The sequence below is a fragment of the Suricata suricatta genome, chromosome X (assembly GCF_006229205.1).
Source record: "Suricata suricatta isolate VVHF042 chromosome X, meerkat_22Aug2017_6uvM2_HiC, whole genome shotgun sequence".
In the NCBI taxonomy this organism is placed as follows: Eukaryota; Metazoa; Chordata; class Mammalia; order Carnivora; family Herpestidae; genus Suricata; species Suricata suricatta.
The window spans coordinates 23,364,186-23,389,493 of record NC_043717.1 but is presented as its reverse complement, the minus strand read 5'-3'; the positions used below and the strand labels follow the sequence as shown (position 1 = coordinate 23,389,493).

At 36.5% G+C, this 25,308-nt stretch overlaps 1 protein-coding gene and 1 non-coding gene across 2 annotated transcripts in view; one reads left to right on the top strand and one right to left on the bottom strand.

The window, feature by feature from the left end:
- IL1RAPL1 (interleukin 1 receptor accessory protein like 1) overlaps positions 1 to 25,308 on the bottom strand; it is a 641,707-nt gene that overhangs the window by 505,236 nt on the left and 111,163 nt on the right. The window lies entirely within an intron of this gene.
- On the top strand, positions 6,487 to 6,566 carry LOC115284514. Its single transcript, XR_003905260.1, has one exon. It is a non-coding gene; the product is annotated as a small nucleolar RNA U2-19 (small nucleolar RNA).

Below are 25,308 nucleotides of genomic sequence, written 5' to 3'. Positions count from 1 at the left end.
AGATCAAGGAAATATCTTTTCAAAATACAAATAGCCAATATTCTCATTAAAAACTCAACCCAATTAGTTATCAAATAATATAAAATTAAAATGATATTGGGGATTCACTTTGTATAAATGTTTTGCAAAGATTAAACAAATTGGTACTATGCAAGTGTTTTCTCATGCAAAAAATTAAGCAGACATACCTTTTTGTCCAGAAATTAAACCTTGAGAAATTATTTCTAAAGATATCACATCAGTCATTTCCATGTTTTATAGACAACAAGGTGAACAGTGAGTAAATACTGCACAAGGAAACCACAAAAGAACACCTCATTTGCATTCCGTTGCTTACATCTTCTCCAGGTGTTATTTTAGTTTTATAAAATGACTGTATATATATAAGTTTAAAACTGACAAATGAAACATATGAATACACAAAACTGTGAGCTTAAAAAAGGAGAAATTTGATTACTTACCTTACAATGATAGACAGCCTATGTCCACATGGTTACATATGATCAGAAACAAAGTCTAAGTTTTTATATAAATAAATTTTATAGACAGATGCACCTCTCCTCACAAATAACAGTTTGGGGGAGTGTTTTTGGAAGGAGGAGTGGTAGGGCAATGGTTTACTATATAAGGAAGCTGATATATTTGGTCATTAACTATAAAGCTTCTACCTACTATTTCCTTATGATACACAAAATCCAAATTCTACATATAATTCATCCAAATTCTATATGCAATTCAATCTTGTTTTCTGCACTCAGCTCATTTATGATGCCCAAATTAAAAGAACATTCTTGATCTAAGATACATTATAAGAATATGTGATCTTTATGCACTTTTTATGGTAGTTTAGTTCATTGAACCGTCCTGGTATCATGTATATGTTTTCTCTTGCCTTGATTTTATATTTTTCTACATAAAGTTACCCTATGCTATCTTCAACTAAAAAATCTCATCAAATGTGCAAAAATGACATGGCATGATATTCATCACAGCGTTATTTAAAACTACAACATACAAAAAGAAAGGTATGCCAGAGGTAATTGATGAAATCAATTATGGTATATACTTGAAAAGGATGATGCCTAAATTAATATGAGAATATTTCTATATTATGCTACTGAAGTAGAAGAATGGATAAAAGAAAGCATATAAAATATTGTTAAGATACATGAAAGGATATTTGTCTAAATGCAAACAGCAGTCACCTCTGTGTTGTGGGATTTTAGGCAATTTTTACTTTGTGCTTTAGCCATTCATTTTCAGCAGGCATTATCCCCCCATGAGTGCAAAAATGGGCTCCTGGCTAGTACAGTGGTTTATGGCACTCCAAAAGCCATAGTATGTAAACAGATATACCATCCAAGCATGGTTCTAAAATCTCACGGGAGGCGGGGAGGTGGTTAGAATCTCAGCCTTTCAGAAAAGGCTGGGAACATTCCTTTAACCTCTTGTTTTCAGTGTTTGAATTTTTTACATGTGCAGTTTTGTTTAATTACACACGCATATACACAGACACATATGTAAACACAACTATTTCCACTTTGAGAAAGAAAGTTTTCTTCATGCTGAGAAAAAAATAGAAGGCTTATTACATTTTAGGAATATTTCTACCATGAATGATAAAGGAAGGCAAAAAATGTAGTATGGTTTAAAAGGGTTAGACACAGTAACTATAGGTAGATACAGCGTTTCTAGGTCTTAGAATATTCATTAAAAAGTCTTTAAAAATCCATTTACATTGATCCAGATTCCTTTACAGGAAACTTGAGGTCTAAATAATGTCATAGGAAACATGCACCAGACATAATTAAACAGACAAGGAAGAAGTTATGAAAGACAGCCGCAGTAGGGAAGAAAGAATTCAACTCGACCAAAGCAAAAGGTGAGAGAGGTTTTAAGCACTGGGATGAGCTAGTAGAAAACTACAGAAGGACACTGGGGAAGGGGATTGGTCAAAGTGACTAGGCTATCTGTCTTTGGTAATTGACATTTATCTATTAAAGTTAGACTCTTACTCCCCCATGAACTCTAGACAGAGGGCGTCTTAGTTCCCTTAATGATGACATATCAAAGGGAAGGCTCCCAAGTCTTTGAGAAATAAATCCTTGAGATAAAAAACTGGCGAGAGCCTAGGAGATGATTTATACCTTAAAAGGGCAGTGAAGAATTGACAGTTTCAAGTTTTCTAAAGCTAGTGCTCCAAGGACAGGGAGATGAGGGGCCTATAATAATGAAGCAGTCTGTCTCAAGCAAGTCAAGCCAAGGGAACATCAAGGCTATCTTCAACAAGTGGCATTCTGAAAAGTACTTTCATTTATGAGGCCCCTAAGTTATCTTGTAGTTTACTAAAATTATTTTTCATTGTTATCCTACAGCTGAAATATATGCAACACCCCAGAGTGACTCCAAAAAGAGCAGTTAAGTGCTCACTTGATATATTATAAAACAACTGAGTGGTAAAAAAAATTCCTCTAATTTTTAAAAAGTGACCTTGCAGGGGCACCTGGGTGGCTCAGTCAGTTGAGAGTCCCGCTTGGCTCAGGTCATGATTTCACAGTTTGTGGGTTAGAGCCCTGCGTTGGGCTGTGTGCTGACAGCTAGCTCAGAGCCTGGAGCCTGCTTCGGATTCTGTGTCTCCCTCTCTCTCTGACCCTCCCTGCTCGGGCTGCCTCTCTCTGTCTCTCAAAAATAAATTAAAAAAACATTTAAAAAAATTAAAAAAGTGACCCAGGATAGTGGTGAATTAAAATTGAAGTAAAATATCTTAAACCCTAAAAAACAGCAGAGGCACATTTAAGGGGGCTCCTTCTAATTCCCAGGAATGATAACTTATTCTGGTAGTTAGTATTCAGCATAATAGTCCTTTTTAGGAAGACTTAACTTTTCCTTTTCCTCCCTTATCCTTATCCTTATCTTTTCATATTAAGATTAAAGAAGTAGCAAAATGGGTACAACGTTTGTAAAAGGAAGAAGATTTCAGAGAATGTGAGAATGTTTAAGAGATTTAATCCTATCTAATCATCAAACGTGTAATTTATAATTTTATTAATGCTTTAGACATACACATACATGATGTGAAACAAAATATCAAAAGAAAAGGAATGATGTATTTTCTTGATTGCAAATAGATGATTGAATAACTGTGCGCTGCTAATTATAGGCTGGTGTGTTCACCAGTGAGAACCATGGGGAGTGAGAAGACCCTTTTTTAATGTCTGTTGCAGCAAAAGGAAATTCATTGGGCAAAATAATCAGCTTAACCTCAATAATCTTGAGCTTGTATCTAGTTCTTAGCTCATGACAGCTATTTATATGCAGTATTCTATATGCTTTTTCATAAAACTGGCCTTAAATGAAGAAAAGGAAAAATGTGGATATTCTGAAGTTACTGTAGCGGAGTACATTCAAGTCAGACTTCTCACACTGTAGAGTCTGAATACTCAAATGGGAAATTGCTGAAAACAGTATCTCGAGGCTCTGCTGCCAGTGTGATCTTGAAGGGCACAGAAAAAGTGCATATTTTAAGACCACATCATAATTAAGTGCTACTGCTGTGTTTGTGGCTGTCAGGAAAGTTATTAACAGCACTCTGTCAGATAATTAGAAATAAAGATCATGCAGATACTTCTTTTAATTTGCTAGAATTCACACCCTACTGTAATTGTTCTATTCTCTTTGTATTTGGGGGTACGGCGTTTTTAGTATGAAATTTATATTGTGTCTAATATCTTGTCAGTGGACATTTACCAAGAATTTTTCTTCTGTTCTCTTTCATACTTAGGCTGTCAAGACGTGAAAATATGGGGGCACCTGGGTGGCTCAGTTAAGGGTCCAGCTTCAGCTCAGGTCATAATCTCACAACTTGTGAGTTCAAGCCCCATGTCGGGCTCTGTGCTGACAGCTCAGAGCCTGGAGTCTGCTTCAGATTCTGTGTCTCCCTCTCTCTCTGCCACTCCCCTGCTCATGCTCTGTCCCTGTCTTTCAAAAATAAATGAACATTAAAAAAGAAAATATAGAGCATACACATATATACATACATATACACATGAAATGCAATCATGGAACAAATGAATTAGATATATACATACAGAAATATAAATACACACTTTACTTATCATATAGCTATAGATAACATCCCAAAAAGAGACAGTGAAAGATAGAGAGCATATGTTATATAAATCATATCATAAATTTTATATAGAAATCCAGACTAATTAACCGTCCTCCTTATACCGTTCCTTTGGAAATTAAATAAATTTGAAGCCCAACAAAGATTTGTGTGTCCTAGCAGAAAAGTCATTCTGTGGTTTCCTAAAACCACAGATGTCTAAAGTTTCTGAGTACACATGATCTCCCTGAAACAGTGTTTTTCCTGATGGCTTTTGTCTGTTTGGAAGCATGTCTAACCGTAACAGGCGAAGAGCAGTGCCTGTACTACTAAAAGACTGTCCACCTGGTAAGAAAATTATCTCATAAAATGTTTTCACCAATTTCTTCCCTTGCTACAGTGACTGCTCCAAGTATTTGAGACAAGCACTGGGTATATGGGTGGTAAGGGGACCACAGGGGGTTTATGACAATTTTCATTTTTCCATTCTCACAATACACCCCATTATAAACATTTGGAACCAAATGACTACATGCCTCTCTCCCCTAAGCCCTAGGTGAGTACTTACCTAAAAACATATTTATAGGCTCAAAACACAATAAAATCTTTAGTTACATGTTAAAAGACAAGTCCTTCTAAAAATAAATGACTGATAAAAGGTTCATTTCCATTTCTGAGGAACATACAGACAACAGTGTTGAACATTACAATACCAAAGTGGAGTCTAGTGCTGTGTTTGGAATTCTTTGAAAAATGGTCTGATGGGGTCCAAGGAGGTTATATTGGGAGAAACAAGAAAGTAACTCAACTGGTATCTGAAGAGGAGAACAGAGGTTCATTTTTCTTCATCTCTCTACGCTGGCTTCCTTTACTTTTTATTTTCAGAAGTGCTATCATTGAAAATGCCTCCAGGGTGTAAAAGCAATAGAGGAAAAGCAGGGGATTGGGTAGAAATTCCAGATACCAGTGAACTTTGAGGCAAAGAGACAGGAAGAACAGATGGATATACCGAGATACAGAAGGAGGGAAGGAAGTTAACAAAGTTCTTCACAAATGGTTATTTGTAAGCACTGCTTGTATTTTAAAATGAAAATGTTATATTGTCAAGATTCTGCTGCTTTTGAAAATCATTCAGAGGCTGTTAACTCAGGGCCTGCTGTGATTCAGGCTCTGAGGATCCTGTCCCCAGGTCCAGAGAAGCAGATAGTCTCTAAGTCCTTGCTCCTTAGTGTGTGCTCTGGGGCCTGCAACGATGGCATCTCCCCAATTCAGAACCGGCATTTTTACAAGATCTCCATATAATTCTTATGCATATCGAGGTCTGAGAGACAGTACTTTAAATATATGACTATAGGGGCACCTGGGTGACTCAGATGGCTAAGTGTTAGACTTCAGCTCAGGTCATGATCTCACAGTTCCTGGGTTCGAGCCCCATGTCGGGCTCTATGCTGACAGTTCAGAGCCTGGAACCGGCTTCAGATTCTATGTCCCCCTCCTCCGCCCTTCCCACGCTCACACTCTGTCTCTCTCTCTCTCTCAAAAATAAATAAATGTTAGAAAAATAAATACATGACTATAAAAATGTGTGAAACAGATATGCCTTGACACCATGAGAACACAAAATGGGGAACCACTCAATTTGAGGGCTAAAGACTTCACCTAGAAGGTACACGTTACACCTGAAGAATGTATTAATGCTAATCAAGTGAATGTGTATTGTGAGGTGGACAGGGATCTGGGCAAAAAAAAATCCTCCTTGTATGTGATCAAGAAAACTCAGTTTGGCTGTATGTTAAAATACAATAGGGCAAAGGGATGGATGGTGTTGGGGGGTGTGAGTGAGGACAAATGACTGATGGGTTGGTAAACCAACTAAGGATTTGGGAATTTATCCTTTGTGTAATGTGGAGTGAGTTACTGATGGCTTTTAAGCAACTGCTTTTCACAGTGTGGAGAATAGTTTTGAGGCAGGCAAGGTGGCAGCAGAAAGATGCCCCTATCATAGAATACAGGAACCGATTTCTTCAGGCATGGGTGTATGTAGATTGTATCTCAGTTATTTTTTTGTTTCAAAGATACAGAAGAAATCAGTATAGGCCTTAAACAGCCTTAAATTGTTTTTACTCATTTTGTGTTCTAGAATGGAAACATTTTCTTTTTAACAAACACAAATCAGTAGTTCTTTGTGTGATCATTTTCTCTAGACCACATGGACTGGAGACAGAGGCCACTATTTGCTCATTTATGCTCAGCTTCAAGGCAGCAAGAAACAAAAGTCATAGCTACATAAGAGGACAGAGTGGGACTCTTAAATGAATTTAGTTTCATTATTTATATTTAAAATATTTAATCCTCTGAGATCTATTCTTAGTGAAGTAGACCGATGATGAAAAATACCTGATCAGAGCATCAGAAGACCTTCCAGTCTGCCTGATGCATGATCTTCTTACTTCTGAGAAGTAAAAGTAATTCTACTTTCATTGGTAGCACTACTACCAATACTCGGACACATCACAGCCTTAAAAAACTTTTACTTCAATCTAGATTTGAATTTCTAGGAAAGAACATTGTTTTTGCACCTTAGTCTTTTCCCGGTTTGTTTTTGTTGGCCTGTTTGATCTCTGATCACAATTCACACCTATCAACATATATTTTAGACAAGAAAACTCAGGCTCAGCTGAGGCTCCATGCAGCATGACCATCACAGGGAGAAAAGTTAAGACGGTGTTAACATCTCTATGTTCCATGCAAATGGGAAATCTGAGTAAATGTTTCTTACATTTTAGTAATCTTGATTCTTTACACTGGAGCAATGATATGGAAATTCTTTACCTATTTTGTTATAAAAGACTTTACTTTTTAAGAGTAGTTTTCAGTTCACAGAAAAATGAAAAGGAAAGTACAGAGATTTCCCATGTACCTTCTCCATCAACACATGTATAGCCTCGCCATCATCAACATCCCCCACCAGAGTGGCACACTTATTACAACATGAACCTACACTGACACATCATAATCACCCAAAGTCCACAGTATAGTTTAGGATTCACCTTTGGTGTTATACATTCTGTGGGTTTAGACCAATGTATAACATGGTTTATGCTAACTAACTAGAATTTAAATAAAAACTTGAAGCCACACAAAAAATACATAACATAGAATCATAAAGGGTATACTCACTGCCCTAAAACTCCTGTGCTCTGTCTATTCACCTCTAGCTCCCCACCCTTAATTCTGGCAACCACAGATCTTGTTACTGTCTCCATACTTGTTTTACCTTTTCCACAATATCATATAGATGGAATCATACAGTATGTAGCCTTTTCAGATTGGCTTCTTTCACTTGGTAATGGGCATTTAGGTTTCCTCTATGTCTTTGTGTGGCTTGATAGCTATTTTCCTTTTAGAAATGAATAATATTCTATTGTCTGACTGTACCATGGTATTATTTATCTGCTCAACTATTGAAAGAATGTCTTGGTTGCTTCCAATTTTTAGCAATTATGAATAAAGCTGGAATCAATCTGCGTGTAGGCTTTCATGTGGACAAAAGTTTTCAAGTCCTCTGGGTAAATAAATACCAAAGAGCACAACTGCTGAATCATATGATAAAGAATATGCATAGTTTTATAAGTAACTGTCATTTGTCTTCCAAAGTGGCGGTACCATTTTGCATTCCCACCAGCAACAGTGAGAGTTTCTGTGCCTCCACACCCTTGCCAGCATTTGACCATTATGAGAAGTATGTAGCAGTATCTCACTGTTGTTTGAATGTGCATTTCCCTGATGACTTTTGAAGTGGTACATCTTTTCAATTGCCCATTTGTCATCTGTACACCTTTTCTGGTAAGGTGTTTATTAAAATCTTGGGCCCGTTTTAAATCAGGTTGTCTGTTTTGTTATTGTTGAGTGTTAAGAGTTCTTTGTATATTTTAGGTAACACTTATTTATTAGATGTGTCTTTTGCAAATACTTCCCTCTAGTTTCTGACTTCTCCTTTAATACTCTTGACATTTTCCTTCTCAGAGGAGAAATTTTTAACTGTAATTATAGCCGGTTTATCAATTCTTCCTTTTCATGGATCATGCCTTTGGTGTTTTATCTGAAAGGTCATCACCAAATCCAAGGTCATCTAGATTTTCTCCAATGTTATCTTCTATGAGTTGTATAGTTTTGCATTTACATATATGCTTGTCACACATTTTGAATTAATTTTTGTGAAGGGTGTAAGCTCTGTGTCTAGATTCATTTTTGTATGTGGATTTTTAGTTGCTCCAGTACCATTTGGTAAAAAGACTAACTTTACTCAATGGTATTGCTTTTGCTCCTTTGTCAAAGATCAGTTGATTCTATTTATCTGGTTCTATCTCTGGGATCTTTATTCTGTTCCATTGATCTATGTGTCTATTTTTTCACCAATGCCATAGTGTCTTGATTACTATAGTTTTATAGTAAGTATTGAAGTCCTGTAGTATCAGGCCTTCAGATTTGTTCTTCCTCTTCAATATTATGTTGGCTTTTCAAATCCCATTTGCTTTCTTTAAGTTTCCTAGAATCCAGTTGCCAAAGATGCCACCCTGTCCTCTTAGATCAAATATAAATTTTATTTTATGAACTCCAAGAAGTTCAAAGACAGACACCAAAGAGTTTTCTCAATTTATGTTTGAAAAAAAATTACATGTGAATTTAATTTTGAGTAAACTAATGCTCCTAATTCTCTGTAATTTTATTTAAATTAAACTGGTAGAAAAGTATAGGGAACCAAAGACTATATACACAAATATAATGAATCCTACTGCTGGAGCACACAGTCATGCTGAGATACTGAGCGTGGCTATTCACTTTGAGTTTTTAAGAAAGAGAGAGCATGGTTTCACTGTCATCTCAATCACCATCATCAATAACCACAGCTAACATATATAAAAATGGTGGCTAGGTAGGTCTTTTAAATACCTTACACATATTAATTTATTTAATCTTCACAATGATCCTCTGAGGAAGACATGGTTGCCCTCACTTTTCAAACTAAGAAACAAAGCCAAAGAGCAGTTAAGTAATTTCCCCAAGGTCCCACAGCTATTAGGCAGCAGAGCTGTTATTGATCAGCCTTGAAAATGTGAGGGATTGATTCACAGTGGAATAGTTTAGAAGATTTTTAAAATCAAGGAGGTCTAGGTTCAAAACTGGGCTCTAAGGATTAAAGTACAAACTCTTGAACATAGTGATTAAATTCTGCTAACTTTAATTTCATCCATAAAACAGAAACTATATCCCCGACTAACAGGTTCCTGGGAAGATGCAAAGACATAAGGATGTGAAGGTCCTTACTATGGGTCCAGACACATAGAATGGGCTCAGGAGAAGTTAAATTCTTTAATTATTACATTACATTGCCAATAAATCTGTTGGTTGTAGCAATCAGCACTGTTATATTGTAAGGACGCAGGTCTGAATTTGGCTTCTCAGAATCATTAGACAATAGAAGGGCACATGTTGCCCAAGGAAGGAGGGATCACCCTCATAACACCCAATCAGGAAAGGCCAGCTAACATCTTTAACATTTCTAAGGGCGGGCCTAAAGATGGAGGCTATAAGATAATCACCTATTGCTTAAGACTAGTCATGTCCTACATGAGGGTCCTAGGCCCACTCTGTGATTGGTCAATACTCTAAATGTTGTGATTGGCTCCCACTAAAAGTATCGATGTATGGTTAAAGTTACTACCAGTATTGATAGGTGATAGGGATTGGATCGCTGTGTCTGTGTCCCCATTTCCTGTAATGCCCCTTCCCAAAAAAGCCCCTACCCTGCCATGTTCGGGGCTCTCAGCATGAATCCACTGTGCCAGTAAAGTCTGTGAGCCCGAGTTTAGGCTCCGCCAGCCTAAACTCATAATAAAGCCCTTTTCTTTTGCATGCGTGACTCGGTCTCCCTGGTAGTCTCTGGTTTTTGGGAGCAATATTGGAAACTTGGGTATAACAATATAAACTGTGCTCTCTACGTAAACTTTGTTCAATTCTTGACATGTCAAAATAGTTACCAATATTTTCAGTATAATTTTCCACCACGTGTGATGTACTCCCTGGCTTATTTGATCAAATACACTGAATCACAAGATAATCATTAGGAAAAACAATGGTAGTTGTGAACAGTAGTAATGAATGCAAACAGAGCTGGTTAAGGGAAGGAGAGGTAAATGCCTGTTGGATTCAGCAACTGTCCCTAACTCTGGAAGGCTAACTTGTACTAGTGGGGATGCCTGATTTGTAGCTCAGAGATGCTCTTAAGGATTAAAGCAGTAGGCATTTTCCACCTAAGGCTCATAACTCAAGGCCTGCCATAATCTCATCCATAGCAGAAGAAAGCCCAAAAACCTGGGCTGACAAAGATTTAAGTTGATCCTGGTCTCCACCCATATCCTCATTCCTACACAAAGAGAAAGCATACAAGCAGTGGGCCCTCTTCTGTCCTAACTAGCCGAGGGTTTTTTTTTTTATTCTCTGCATCCAGAATCTTTCCTGCTAACTGTCATTTTCTTTTGTCGAGTTCCATTGGCTGCTGCTCTTCCCAAACTTGTATTTTCTATTATTCTATGTTCTTCTTTCTTCTATGTCTCACAACTTCTCTCATATATATATATTTGTTGAGTCTATTGTTTTTGGAAATGGGAAAGTCACTATATGTCCCTTCTCCCTTGTTTTACAAGTTTTATCCCCTCTCTCTGGGTTAAAGGAATAGTTTAAAGTAATGAAAAGAGGTTGTGTCAGCTACTGGGAGATAACAGCTTTATGAATTGCAGCCCCAGTTGTAGGTCTTACTAACAGTGTGACAAAGTTACTTACCTTTCAGGAATTCAAATTCCTTGCCTATAAAATGGGAGAATAATTGTACCTGTGTCATTGGATGGTTGTGGGGATTATTTAAATGAGTTGACAGATGTAAGATGTTTAGAACAGTGCCTGGCACTCAGAAAGTTACTATTATTATTTATTAATGCAATCTTTCAAAATCTTGACATTCTGACTAAAGGAAACCCCTCCCATGCACGCCTCATTCATTAAGGAGTCCTCATTATTCCCACATCCCTGGCAATGTTGAACTTCTCCCAAGCCCTAGGACCCTAGAAAATAGCAAAGTTTGAGAAATTCCTCCCTTATTTTGTGTTTCAGGCAACAGCTAACCACCAAAACTCTTCCCATATGACTTAAATGAAACTCAGGGATGCTGCTTTGTTTACCTACGACAAGGCCAGCCACAGACCCTCCAAAGCCCCAACTTTGCTTCATAAATAATTAAACTGCTGTCCCCAATGATTAGACAGAATGAAATGCCTGTTAGCTATAATTTGGTTGAGATTCTTTCCTTCCCACAGGCCCCCAACTTTGACCTAACCTCATCCTGAGCCAGCACCCAGCCATTTCTTAATACCCCTTCCACAGTGTAGGCTGGCCTCAAGGTAAAACCTTCTCTGATCTGTTTTCCCATCATGCCATTCCTGTTCAAACCACCTGCCCACACCCCGTTCTTTCTAGCTTTGTTTTCTCCTCCCTATAAAAGAAAAACTCTTTTTGCCTAATCCCTGAGAGATATGCAGATCTTATAGTTAAAATGGTCTCTCTATTGCAATAGTCCTCCTTCTATTGCAAAGGACCCACTCTTTGCAATAATCCATCTAAATAAAGTCCTTATTAAGTTCAGATAAAAAAAAAAGTTTTGGCACCTTCATGTTCAAATTTTTGCTCTCCGTAAAGGAAGACTTCAAATTCCACTTGTGCAGGAAACTTTCCATGGCCATCTCAGAATTCCTACCACTGTTTATGATCCATTTCTTTCACATTGCACTTTTTAGTTTGCATCTTATTATGTGCATAATTTATCTCTTCTGCTTGATGCAACTGCCCCAGGAGATCTCTGCCTATTTCACTCTTTGATTTATCATAGTGCTTAGCACATTACACAAATAAGAACTTGGTTTTTATAAAGGAAATGAAGAATGGATTTAGTACATCTAGAGAATGTATCAAATGGCAGTAGACAGTAAAATGCAGCCAACAAACAGGTGACTTTAAGCTATTGGGTCATTTATGATAGTTAAAAATTATTTTTGCATTTATTTATTTTTGAGGGACAGATAGAGACAGAGCACAAGCAGAGGAGGGGCAGAGAGAGAATGAGACACAGAATATGAAGCAGGGTCCAGGCTCTGAGCAAACATTCAGCACAGAGCCTGATGTGGGGCTCGAACCCATGAACTGTGAGATCATGACCTGAGCTGAAGTCGGATGCTTAAGTGACTGAGCCACACAGGCATCCCTGATACCATTTAAATTAGATAAAATATACAAAGTGTTTATAACGATGCATACAGTAGCCATTCAATAAATGCTAGTTTTCATCATCATCAGCATCAGCAGCAGCAGCAACACAATCCTCCTTTTATCTGCATTAAAGAGATGCTTACTTAATAGAAGCCAACTTACATAATTATTAACCAGGGAATATTAACTATTTCTCACATAATTTTTAAATATAATTTTATTATGGCTTGTATCAATGGTAATGAAAATTGTCTGGGACCATTCTGGTGTCAAACAACACCTTGATACGAGGGTAGACATGTAGGTAACTTATTTTTCCTTTTAGTTTTTTGTTTTGTTGTTCTTTTATATGCAAGATGGAGGAAACAATCTTTTCTTGAGAGACTATTACATGCTATGTACTGTACCGGGTGCCTAAATATAATTCAACTCTCATCACAATTTTATGTAGACCAAAGGAAGTAACTATGAGAAGTTAACTTGCCCATGGTATCATTTTAGGAACAAAAATATCTGGGTTTAGATTAGAACCCACACAATAAGCATTTCTCAAAAGAATGGCAATGGTTTATTGGCTTTTGAAAATTCTGTTCTTTCAAGAATAGCTTGTGGCCCTCTCCCACTCAATGAAGAGACGCTCTTCAGGAAACTTGCAAAAATTAGAATTGCGTTAACTTTAACTATTAAATGCTTTACAGCATGAGCAAGTTTTAGTCTTGGAAGGAGCCATAGAGTTTCCTAGGATACAAGTCAGGGTTAAAACACTGGCCGAAAGCAGGTTGGAAGCAGGAACATCACTTAAAATCATCTGACTCTAATCCAGATTCTTTCTCCTATATGGCAGCAGTACCTCACATAATTTATAAGATCCTTTCCTTTTCACTTTATAAACATTTAAAGTTTTTCTGCTATGGTACCTTACAGATAATACTGCAAAAAGACACCTTAATAACAAGTGCTTCTTGCCCTCCCTTCTCCCCCCCACCCCCGCCTAAGATTAATGCTTAGGAAATACTTCCTCTGCAAGACCAGGAATACTTTCCCTTTACACTTTGTCTCCTCCCTTTCTACCTTCTTTCTTATATTTATTTATTTATTTTTCTATTATTCTCTTCTTTTTAGGCAGTGTGTCTTCTGTTGACATTAGTCTTCCAAGCTGTCTTGGTATTCTATTTATTTTTTCATACTATAGTACCTTTTGAAGATTCCAACTTTAATCTATTTTACTATGTGTTTTATAAATGAATTGCTATACCCCAAAGTTTATAGCAGCATTATCAGCAATAGTCAACTTTGGAAAAAGCACAGATGTCCATTAACATAAGAATAGATAAAGAAGATGTGGTGTATGTATGTATATATATATATACACACACACACACACACACCCACAATAGATAGACACACACACAATGGAATATTACTCAGCCATGAAAAAGAATTAAATCTTACCATTTGTCATGACATGGATGGATCTAGAGGGTATTATGCTAAGTAAAACAAGTCAGTCAGAGAAAGATGCATACCATATGATTTCACTTATATGTGGAATTTAACTAAAAAAAAAACCAGATGAACATAGGGGAATAAAAAGAGGGAGGCAAACCAGAAAACAGACTGCTAATGATAGAGAACAAATGGAGGGTTGATGGAAGGAGGTGGGGGGGTGTGCTAAATGGGTGATGGGAATTAAGGAGGGCATATGTTGGGATGAGTACTGAGTGTTGTATGTAAGTGATGAGGCACTAAATTCTACTCCTGAAACCGTTATTACACTATATGTTAACTAACTGGAATTTAAATAGAAATTTGAAATAAAAATAGTGGGGAAAAAAGTAAATGAACTGCCAGACTCTATAAGCTTTTAAAAACACTTCAGTTGACCCTATACAAGGAAAACATATTGTACTTAGTTTCAAAGAAAATAATATCATTTGAATTACTATGAAGAAAAAACAACTCATTAAGATTATTATAGATTAATTTGAGAATAATGAATATAAAAAAGAATTTTAAACAAAATAGTTACATTTTAGATTATTTTTTTTTCTCCATAATATTTTATTGTCAAATTGTTTTCCATACAACACCCAGTGCTCTTCCCCTTAAGTGCCCTCCACCATCACCACCACCTCTTTTCCCCCCTCCCCCTTCCCCCTCAACCCTCAGTTCATTCTCAGCATTCAATAGTCTCTCAGGTTTTGCATCCCTCTCTCTCAGATTATTTTATGCAAAAGCAAAAAGCCATAAAAATAATTACTTATATAACGGGCTTATGATTAAGACTAAAATAACATTTAGCTGAGTTATTTACAATAGAATATATTCTTAAATACATACCCAATTTAGCTTTTGTTTATTCAACATTTCAAAAACTGCTTATTAATCACCTAGTATGTGCTAAGAAATACAGACTTACTTATAAAACCAAAAGAGACAAGATGAAGTCTTACCTCAAGTAAGTTAGAGGCCACTGAAAAAGTGTGTCAATACAGCCCAATAGCCCAATAAGCATAGAATAAACAATGTCAGAAGCAATCTGACCTCTAGGGAAGAAGAGACTGTCCCAATCTAGGACGAAAGCATGGAATGAAGGCTGACCGGAGTAGATGGTTTTTGAGTTGCACCTTGAAAGACAGGTAGACTTTGGACATGCAGAGATCTGATGGGTGTTCAAAGCAGATGGAGAAAAAGTATAGGAAGAGGCATTCAGACAGGAAAGTAGGAGGACAGCTTAGTAGTTTCCCTTTTGGATCCTTTGTAACTTGACAATAATCATCTTTTATTCAAATGACTTTGCATTAGTAAAATTTTCCCATGTTACATAGGATAAAGTTAGCTGCTATAAGAGTAAACCTCAGGATTTCAGCGGTTTAACTTACATGATGGTCAGCTCTCACTCACAGAAGCCTGCAATGAGAATTGTTCTGGTCAGTGATTAGCTTTCACTCATGTCATGTAGAGGTAAGAGCTCTTTCCCTCCACAGAATGCTTAGGCATTCTCTGTCTCTAAGCAATTGCTGGGGTAAGAACAGAAAAAAAAAATACTCATTTCTTCACTACTGCCACTCAGAAGTGACCGTTCCTCCTTTCCCTTCATTGATGAGAACTAGTCATATGGCTCTACCTAGAAGCAACAGGGGGTAGGAGGTATACAGTTGACCCATGAACAACATAGGTTTGAACTGAACCAGTCTATTTACACATACATTTTTATAGTACAGTTCTAGCAGGGGAGGAGCAGAGGGAGAGTGAAGAGAGAATCTTAAGCAAGCTCCATGCCCAGCACAGAGCCCATCATGGGGCTCGATCTCATGACTATGAGACCATAACCTGAGCTAAAATCTAGAGTTGAATGCGGAATCGACTGACTCATCCAGGTTTCCCATCTTCTTGCGATTTTCTTAATTTCTTTTCCAAGCTTACTTTGTTGTAGGAATACAGGATATAATATATATAACATGCAAAGTACAGGCTAATTGACAATTTGTATTACTGGTAAGGCTTTTGGTCAACTGTAAGCTCTTAGTAGTTAACTTTCTGGGGTATCAAAAGTTTTATGCAAATTTTTGGCTGCACACGAGGTCAGCCTACAGCATGGGAGAAGATATGTGCAAATGATATATCTGATAAGGAGTTGATATGCAAAATATATAAAAAACTTATACAACTTAGCAACTCAACACCAAAAATACAAATAATCCAGTTTAGGAAAATGGGCAGAGGACCTGAGTACACATTTTTCCAAAGAAGACATTCCAATGGCCTATGAACACATGAGAAGATGCTCAACATTACCAGAGAGCAGAAATGTAAATCAAAACCACAATGGGATATTGCTTCACACCTCTCAGGATGACTAAAATCAATAAGTCAGTCAGAGAAAGACAAATATATTATTTTACTCCTATGTGGAATTTGAAAAACACAAGAGAAGAACATAGGGTAAGGAAAGGAAAATTAAGATAGAAAGAGAGGGAAAAAAAAAACAGACAAGGAGGCAAACCATAAGAGACTCTTAAATACAGAGAACAAACTGAGGGCTGACAGGGGTCATGGGGGAGTAGGGTGTGTTAAATGGTTGATAGGCATTAAGGAGGACACTTTTCAGGATGAGTGCTGGGTGCTATATGTAAGTGACGAATCACTGGGTTCTACTCCTGCAGCCAAGAGTACACTGTATGTTAACTAACTTGAATTTAAATTAAAAACAAGCAAACTAGATATTAAGGAGGTCTGTAAAATGCCAAAAAAGGACAAAAAATAAAACAAAACAAAACAGGTGCTGGCAAGCATGTGGGAAAAAAATGACACCCCCCCCCATTGTTGGTGGTGCAATTACTGGGGAAAACAGTATGGAGGATCCTCAAAAAATTAAGAATAGATGCCATATGATCCAGTAATTCTACTACTAGATATCTATGCAAACAAAATGAAAACACTAAATCAAAAAGATATATGCACTTTACTGTTTACTGCAGCATTATTTATAATAGCCAAGATATGGAAGCAGCCCACGCCCATCAATAGATAATTGGATAAAGAAGATGTAGTATACATACACAATGGAATCGTACTCAGCCATAAACAAGAATGGGGTTTTGACATTTGCAATAATGTGGATGGACCTACAGGGTATAGTGCTAAATGAAATAAATTGGAGAAAAACAAATACCATATTATTTAACTCACATGGAATTAAGAAGCAAAACAAACAGAAAACAAGAGACAAACAAGAAATCCAGAATCTTAAAAGTGAGAACTGGAGGTTGCCACAGGGGAGGGAGGAGGGAGGAATGGGTAGAACAAGTTAACGGGATCCATAGTACCTTATCATGATGAGCACCAAGTAATGTATAGAATCACTGAATCACTATATGATACACCTGAAACTCATAACACTGTATGTAATTATACTAAAAATAAAAGCGGTAAAAAGGAAATCCATGACTCCAGGCTGTTTTTACCAAAGAAATAGAATTAACAAAAACACCCACAAACATGATAGGTAAATTTGTGACTATGCAGGAAACCAGTACCCCTAATCCCTGCGTTGTTCAAGGGTGACTACAGTTCTGGGCTAAGCAGGTGCTGTCCAGCAAGAGCTCCCACCCACTATTGTTTGGCAACATATATACAAAACACATGTATACAAAACATGTATACAAAACCTATCTTAGATTCCAATTAATGGTACACTTGATACATGTATACTGCAGAGTTTCACCTATATTGGTAACTGTGACTCCAACAGCTATAGTCGAGTGGCAGACTTAACCACTACTACAGGAGAACTGTAGAAATCCTCTGTCATTATTCTCTAGGAATATGGTTATACACCAGAGTAGAGCAAATCAAAACCACATTCTCAGACTAAATTGGACTTTACTCAATGACCAGCCATGATGTGAATAAGAATAATAGGTCATTACATATGTTTCTAAACAGATAAAAACCATGTAAATTAGAATTCCTATGAATTAGAAATGTGGGGTCCAAGTTGAACTTTAGAGGTTGCAAAATTCCACCAAACAAATTCATATTTTGGAATTTAACTGTATTTCACAAATACAAAAAAGTCTTTCCTGAAAAATCACCTTTTCTCAACATCTTTGTTGTCTTTACAGCACTTTGTTCTTTTGACACTCCACATTCTACTCTATACATTGTCCCTGAATAATCCCATTCACTATTATAGGTTCAAAGTGTCAACTGTGTGATTAATCCCAAATTCTTAACATCTTTCTGGCCCATATTTCCAATCATCTCCTGAAACCCTCCAACAGATATCCCATAGACATCCCAAGGCCAACATTACCAAACCTTAATTGCAACTTTCTGGGCACAAAATCTAGCAGCGTTTCCAGAACCCAACCCCGACGCTACTTGCTTGCCATCCTTGCTGTGCTGATATTGTTCACCCAACTCCAGGTCCTTATGTGCTTCATGGGGAGGCTGAGAGTCTTCTAAGCACAAGGTCTTGAATCGTGAATGGTCAAAACCAGTCATAGTGACAGTGATCTTGGCCCCTTCTGGTGATTAGTTTATCCATGGGCGATTTTAAACAATGGGATGGTGGTTGGAAGTGTGCTCTGGGAGCTTCCAGGAAAACTGACCTGGCTCTTATTTAGGGAATACAAAATGGAGCAATTCCTTGCCTATAGACACAGGGGTCTCACATAATGCCATTTGGTAAGCCAGCCTAAGAAGTCAAGTCATTTGCTGAGAATGACAGAGGAAAGACAAAAAAGGAACGAAAAAAAAAGTGTCCTTGATAATGTCACTGTAGCTGCTAAGTTACTAATCCTGGGCCTTATCTATTTTTGGAATTCTTCTTAGAAAACATAATATATGGGGCACCTGTGTGGCTCAGTCAGTTGAGTGTCTGACTTCAGCTCAGGTCATCATTTCTCTTTCATGATTCAAGCCCCCCAATGGGCTCTGTGCTGAGAGCTCAGAGCCTGGGGCCTGTTTTGGATTCTCTGTCTCCCTTTCTCTCTGCCCCTCCCCTACTCATGCTCTGTCCCTCTCTGTGTCTTAATGTTAAAAAATGAAAAAAAATATGCTTTGTTACTTAAGTCATTAGTTACTGGGAGTAAAACAAACAAACAAAAACCACCTAATACACTCCTCTCCAAACAGGCTCATCTCAAAATCCTTCAAAATTCAAATCCTCCAGACAATAACCAGGCCCCCATTCCATGAACACTCACATGTAACAATTAATCATATTATTTGAGATACACTTAGATATATTTTAGATCTGTTACCTCTTCTTCAAACTCCCTGTCTTACCTTTGTTTCAGCCTCTTGTCTGCCATCAAAAACAGTACTTCTCTTAAGTATCTGGAGTAAAGAACCTCTTGACCTTTATTTCCAATCTATAGTTTGAATGGCACCAGCATAGAAATTATCTCTAACTTCTAACTTTATTTAATATAATAAATGCAGATCTTATAACCATGGAGCACATTCATTTATAATTGCAAGTAGCTTGCGTAAGTATACAATCGTTGCTCTGAGTGTAATTGTATTTCTTACAAAATGCTTGTAAAATGCTTTTGTTAAGTTAAAAAAGCATATGAAAAGGTAGGTCAAGACTACTCAGTTTATTTAACTCAGAGAGAAATGAGATTAATATAAAAGGATCCAATTATATATCTCAAATGGAAAATATCATCAAAACTATTTCATTTATTTGTACTAAGCTTTTTTGCTTTAATCTAATTTTAGTAATGTCATAGCCAACCAGTAAATAATAAATAGCTTACTACCTCTTTGCTGCTCCCATACCATATTGCTTTCATATTAATGGATATTTTTCACATCTCTCCTACTTCACTCCCTTCCTTCATGTTTGGTGTTGACAAGTGCTATTGGTTTCATTATTCTGAAAGGGTTATATGATTAGCTAAATAGCACCATAGCAACAATATCTAAGTAGAAACATTCTGTATTCAGGTTATATTTTTAATCGAGGACTCATAAAAGTTGATGCGTAAAGAAACATGACATGTTCGTGACATTCAGAAGCCACGGTTTCCCTTAAAAAGTTTAAAATGCATTTTTCCATTTTTTAAAAAAAGGACACATGTTTCAGTGCCATTCTTTCATGCTTAATTTGACAAAGCAAACCTCAATTTTAAAAAAAGCTCCCTATGTGCTTTGTAATCATAAGTGATACATTGAAAACTAAACATGTTAAACAAATTAGAAATCACAAGACTTAGAAGGCAGGGCATAGAAACAGTAGCATTTATATTCAAGTTTACAGTATGTGTCAAGGTTTGGTGAATAAAGCAAATATGTCCTTCAAGAGATGGCATTATGGAAAACAGCATAATTTCCTAAGGGAACATTAACAATAAGGACTCATTAAAAGTTCCAAGATTTTCTGTTGACACCACAACGCAGCAGCGACTGACAGTACTTCTATACTTAAAATATTACCTCTTACATGTTAATTTGTGTTTTTTTTAATTTCCCTGATAAGCAGACTATACTGTATCCTTTGAAATAAAGTCTATGATATTTATGATGAATGTTCGATGCTGTTTATATTCCAAGAAGTCATGGTTGATATACTAGAGTAGAACCCAAGGCTGAACCCAACAGATGATTAAGAAATATATAGTAAGATCTTCTAGTTAAGGCACAGAGTAAACTATTCCTTACATCTTACAAAGAATTTATAAAATGTCTTTAATTTGCATATTCATATTGAACTGTCCATTTATAATTCATTGGATTTTTTAGGTCTTCCAGATGGAACAACAGATGCTAACATAATGACTAAAAGCTTTGGTCAAGCATTTTGAGAAATTAAAACATTAATTCCTCTTATGCAAAAGCCATATATTTTGACATGAATAAAACCAGCTCTATCTCCATGAGGTTTTCTCATAGGTAGTTTTAAAAATTATTCCAAATATGTATTACACAATGTCCACATCATTTGCAAGTTACTATGAATAGTTACCTCTTGATTTTACCAAGAGAGAGACTTCACAATTGCAGGAGAAGCAAGTTAAAACCCTGGAATACTGTATACCTAGTGGACCTGTTCATAGTGGAGAGATAATAAAAGCTCTTCCAAATAGTTAAAATCTTTTGAAAATAAACATTCATCACCCAAAATCTCATTATGTAATTATTAAGTTGTCATAGCGAACCCTAATATTTTGATTTTCTTAAATGCTTCCTGGTTTTTAAGCCATAAAATAACTTTGAAAAATACGAGTACTAAAATAATTAGCATAATGAAAAATCACTAGAGTGTCCACGATCTTCCTCCAGCTTGTCTATGCCTACACATACGTCAGAGGGGAATCTATCATATTTTTCTTAAAACTTTATTTATTTATTTTGAGAGAGACAGAGACAGTCCAAGTGGGGGGGGGAGGGAGAGGGAGGGAGGGAGGGAGAGAGAGAGAGAGAGAGAGAGAGAGAGAGAGAGAGAGAGAGAGAGAGAGAATCCCAAGCCGTTTCCATACTATCAGCACAGAGCCCCATGTGGGGCTCAAATGCATGAAGGTGTGAGATCATGACCCAAACTGAAATCAGGAGTCCAACGCTTAACCGACTAGCCACCCATGTGCTCTGAATGTATCTTATGTTAAAAACCTCCAAAGAAGATAGCACCAAGCAATCAGTCCCAGTATTGAGCAATGAGGTTTCTAGGAATGACTGTCAAATGCTAAACTCACAGAGTCATAAATCGAATCTCCTCACTTAACCAAAAAGAGGAGATGTGGAGAATGTAAACATATTGCCATATGAGTAGTAAACAATTAAAAAAGAAAAAACCTTCTAAATCATGATGAAACCTTTACTTGATGTATTTTTAATGCAATAACTTCTAGTTGCTCTTCCATTATTCTGAATTTTCCCAATTTTCTTTTTTAATTTTTAATGTTTATTTATTTTTGACAGAGAGGGAGAGGGAGAGAGAGAGCGAGCAAATGTGGGAGAGAGCGGGAGTGGCAGAGAGAGACAGGGAGACACAGAATCTAAAGCAGGAGCCAGGCTTTGGGCTGTCAGCAGAAACCTGATGTGGAGCTTGAACCCACAGCAATGAGATCATGACCTGAGTAGAAGTTGGTATCTTAACCAACTGAGGCACCCAGGTGTCCCTGAATTTTCCTAATTTTTAGTATCTGATGATATCATGTCATAGTTTTTCTTTTAATCCAAAACATGTTAATAACCTCAGTCTCTTAAACTCTTCCTACCATAGTTCTCCACAAATTCTTACTGTCCTTCTTAATTTGGTGTCTAGGAGAGAAGAAATATAAACTTGGGACTTCATTAAGAATAAGACATGAAGCGAGTATGATAGGAAACTGGCTTGTGGTTTTAATTTTTTCCTTAGTCCTGTACACATTAAGCTGACAGAGTTCAGTTTATTAAAGAAAACATCCATAGTGAAGTAGCAGCATGATCATACTTATTTTGCAATAATTCAATTGTAGATACTATGCACTATTGTTCATTTTGAAAAATAAGATAATAAGAATTTATTTAAACTAATAATGGAATGATATGATATTATTAAGTATTGTAGGAATCTACCGCTTAAATCAACTTGCATTTTACTTATACCAATAAATTTGTCACTTCATAAGCAACGATAAAGTTGGGAATATAAAAGCTGTATATAAAATGGGTTTGGTAATTCTCTAAAAGAAAAAATCTATATATATAGATATATTTATTTATATAGATATATACACACATATACATGTAGGTATTATCACACTGAAACATCTAATTCAGCTGCTGAACCACTAGGAAATTTATCTCACCCAGTTTCACCTAGGTTCTAGTGTTGACATTACACATAAGTTGAGTCTTCATATTTTAAAGAGGTTACAGGGACGAAGGTACTAATTGCAATTTAGCACTGAGGTTACAGCCATCTTTATCCATAGTGCTCAGAAACTTAACTGTCATAAAATATGTTGGAATCCCTCTTCAAGATCCTAGATCCTATTATGTTATATTTGATGCTTAAGAGTTTTACTTTTAAATATGTAGTCATCTATCTGTATCAGGAATGCATCATCCTAAAGTTCATTGCAATATGATTTAATGAACTGGGGACAATGGAGAACACTGGGTGTTAGGGGTGTCCTGGCTCATCCTGCTACACCATCCATACCAGAGCTTCTGTACTGAAATAGGTGCAATGTTGAGTTTCCAATTTTGGTGATGTCAAAACTAAAATCAGTTAATATAAAGTTCCAAAATAATGGCTTGAGTTTCGTAAGTTTTATGCAAAATCAATGCCTGTTGAGCTAGAGAGCCAACATGAAGTTGGAAAAGAATGCTCTTAAAATTTTGTTTAACATGATAATTTTTAAATGTACTCCGAACTGTTAAGAATGACCATTTCTTTTAAAGTGGGCATTTTGTGGTAAACTATACATGACATAAGGTTTATCATATTAACCATTTTAAGTGTACAATTTGGTGGCATTTAGTACCTTCACAATGTTGTACAAACATCACCACTATCCACCTCCGTAACCTTTTCATTATCCCAAGCTGAAACTCTATAGCCATTAAGCAACAACTCTCCATTCTTCATCCCCTACCCCTTTAACTTTCTGTCTTTATGAATTTGCTTATTCTCAGTACTGCATATAAAAGGAATCATACTTGAATGGGACTTTTAATGTGACCCACAAAGAAGGAACCAGGTTTTGTAACAACAGAAGTGATGTTCAGAAATTAAGGTTATATATACACGTATATACAATCAGATCAAAAGCAGAAATGCAAGCCATGCATATGTTCATTATTTACCTCCTTCCAAACACTGGACTTCGCTTGTTAATAGACAATCATACAAATTTGGTTTTTTTTTTGAGATTTCTCCACACATATGAATCATTACTTAGTGATCAATGAATGTTACTCAATGATTTGTATTGATCATAATGTCAATCGAAATATTGGGTTAAGATTATAAATATCAACATTCCATTAATTAAAACAAGCCAAGGAACAAGTTGGGGAGACAGAGGGATGCAAAACCAGAGAGACTATTGAATACAGAAAACGAACCCAGGGTTGAAGGGGGAGGGGGAGAGGGAAAAGAGGTGGTAGTGATGGAGGAGGGCACTTGTGGGGAAGAGCACTGGGTGTTATATGTAAACCAATTTGACAATAAACTATTTAAGAAAATTAAAAAAAAAAACAATAAACCAGGCTGAACTATAACAGGAAAAAAAAAATAAAAACTTTCATCAAATAAAAAAAAAAAAAAAAGCCAAGGAAGAGATTCACAGATCAGACCAAAGCATGATGGTGGACACTTTCATTAGCACACTTCTTTATAGCTTGCTTTCATGTGCTTCGGCTAATTTACTCCTTACCATAGCACTGTGAGTGTGTATTCATGGTCTCAACATTAAAGCAACACTTAAAGAAGTCAGGTGATTTGGTCAAGGTATTTTAGCTCAAGTGTGGCACAGCTACCAATTGAACTACACCCAAGGTTCTGGGTCCTGTGCCTTTCCTTTACACTTTTTACGACTGTTCTAGAACAGTGTTTTCCAATAAAAACATAAGGCGAATCACATATAAAATTAACAGTTTTGTAGTTGCCACATTTAAAAAAGTAAAAATAGGTACATTTATTTTAGTAATGTTTTGTATTTACCAAATATTATAACTTCAATATGTAATCAATAGAAAATTACAAATGATATATGTGCATTATTTTCTCATACCAAGTCTTTGAAATCCGGTGTATATTTTATCCTTACAACATATTTACATACAGTCTAGTCACATTTCAAGAGGTACATGTGGCTAATGTCTACTGTATTGGATAGCACACTTCCAGATGTTTGTTTCTGTAATTAACTTAACTAACTATTCTATGACAGAATCTTTATTGGTCAGCTCTTCCAGCCTCACAAATGAGTTTGTTGAAATAAGCATAAAAAAATCAGAAACAGGAGAGTGTAAATTAAAGAATGGAACTTCATTAGAAATGATGATATTGATCTGTATTTAACATTATAAATTCATGTCCATGATGCACTTTGAATTGCATCCTTGCTAAAATGTAGATAATAATGTGTATAAATCACTTTGCAAGGTGACTGCCATATGGTTAGCAGTCAGAGAAAAAGTAGTTGTTTCTCTACCAATGAGGTAGGTATGAGTTTGGTTAGTGGTCTTCAAGGTTAGAAGCTGTATAGCTCTCATACTGGAACCAGGCCAGAGGGATGGCCGGGGACATGAACACTGTACCATTTTCCAGAGGCAAGCAGTCCAAAGGATTGCACTAGAAGGTCATCATAATGAAAACATTCTAGTACACTTCAAATCCAATGCTGTCAAAAGCAGGAAGAAATTTAAGGCTAGCT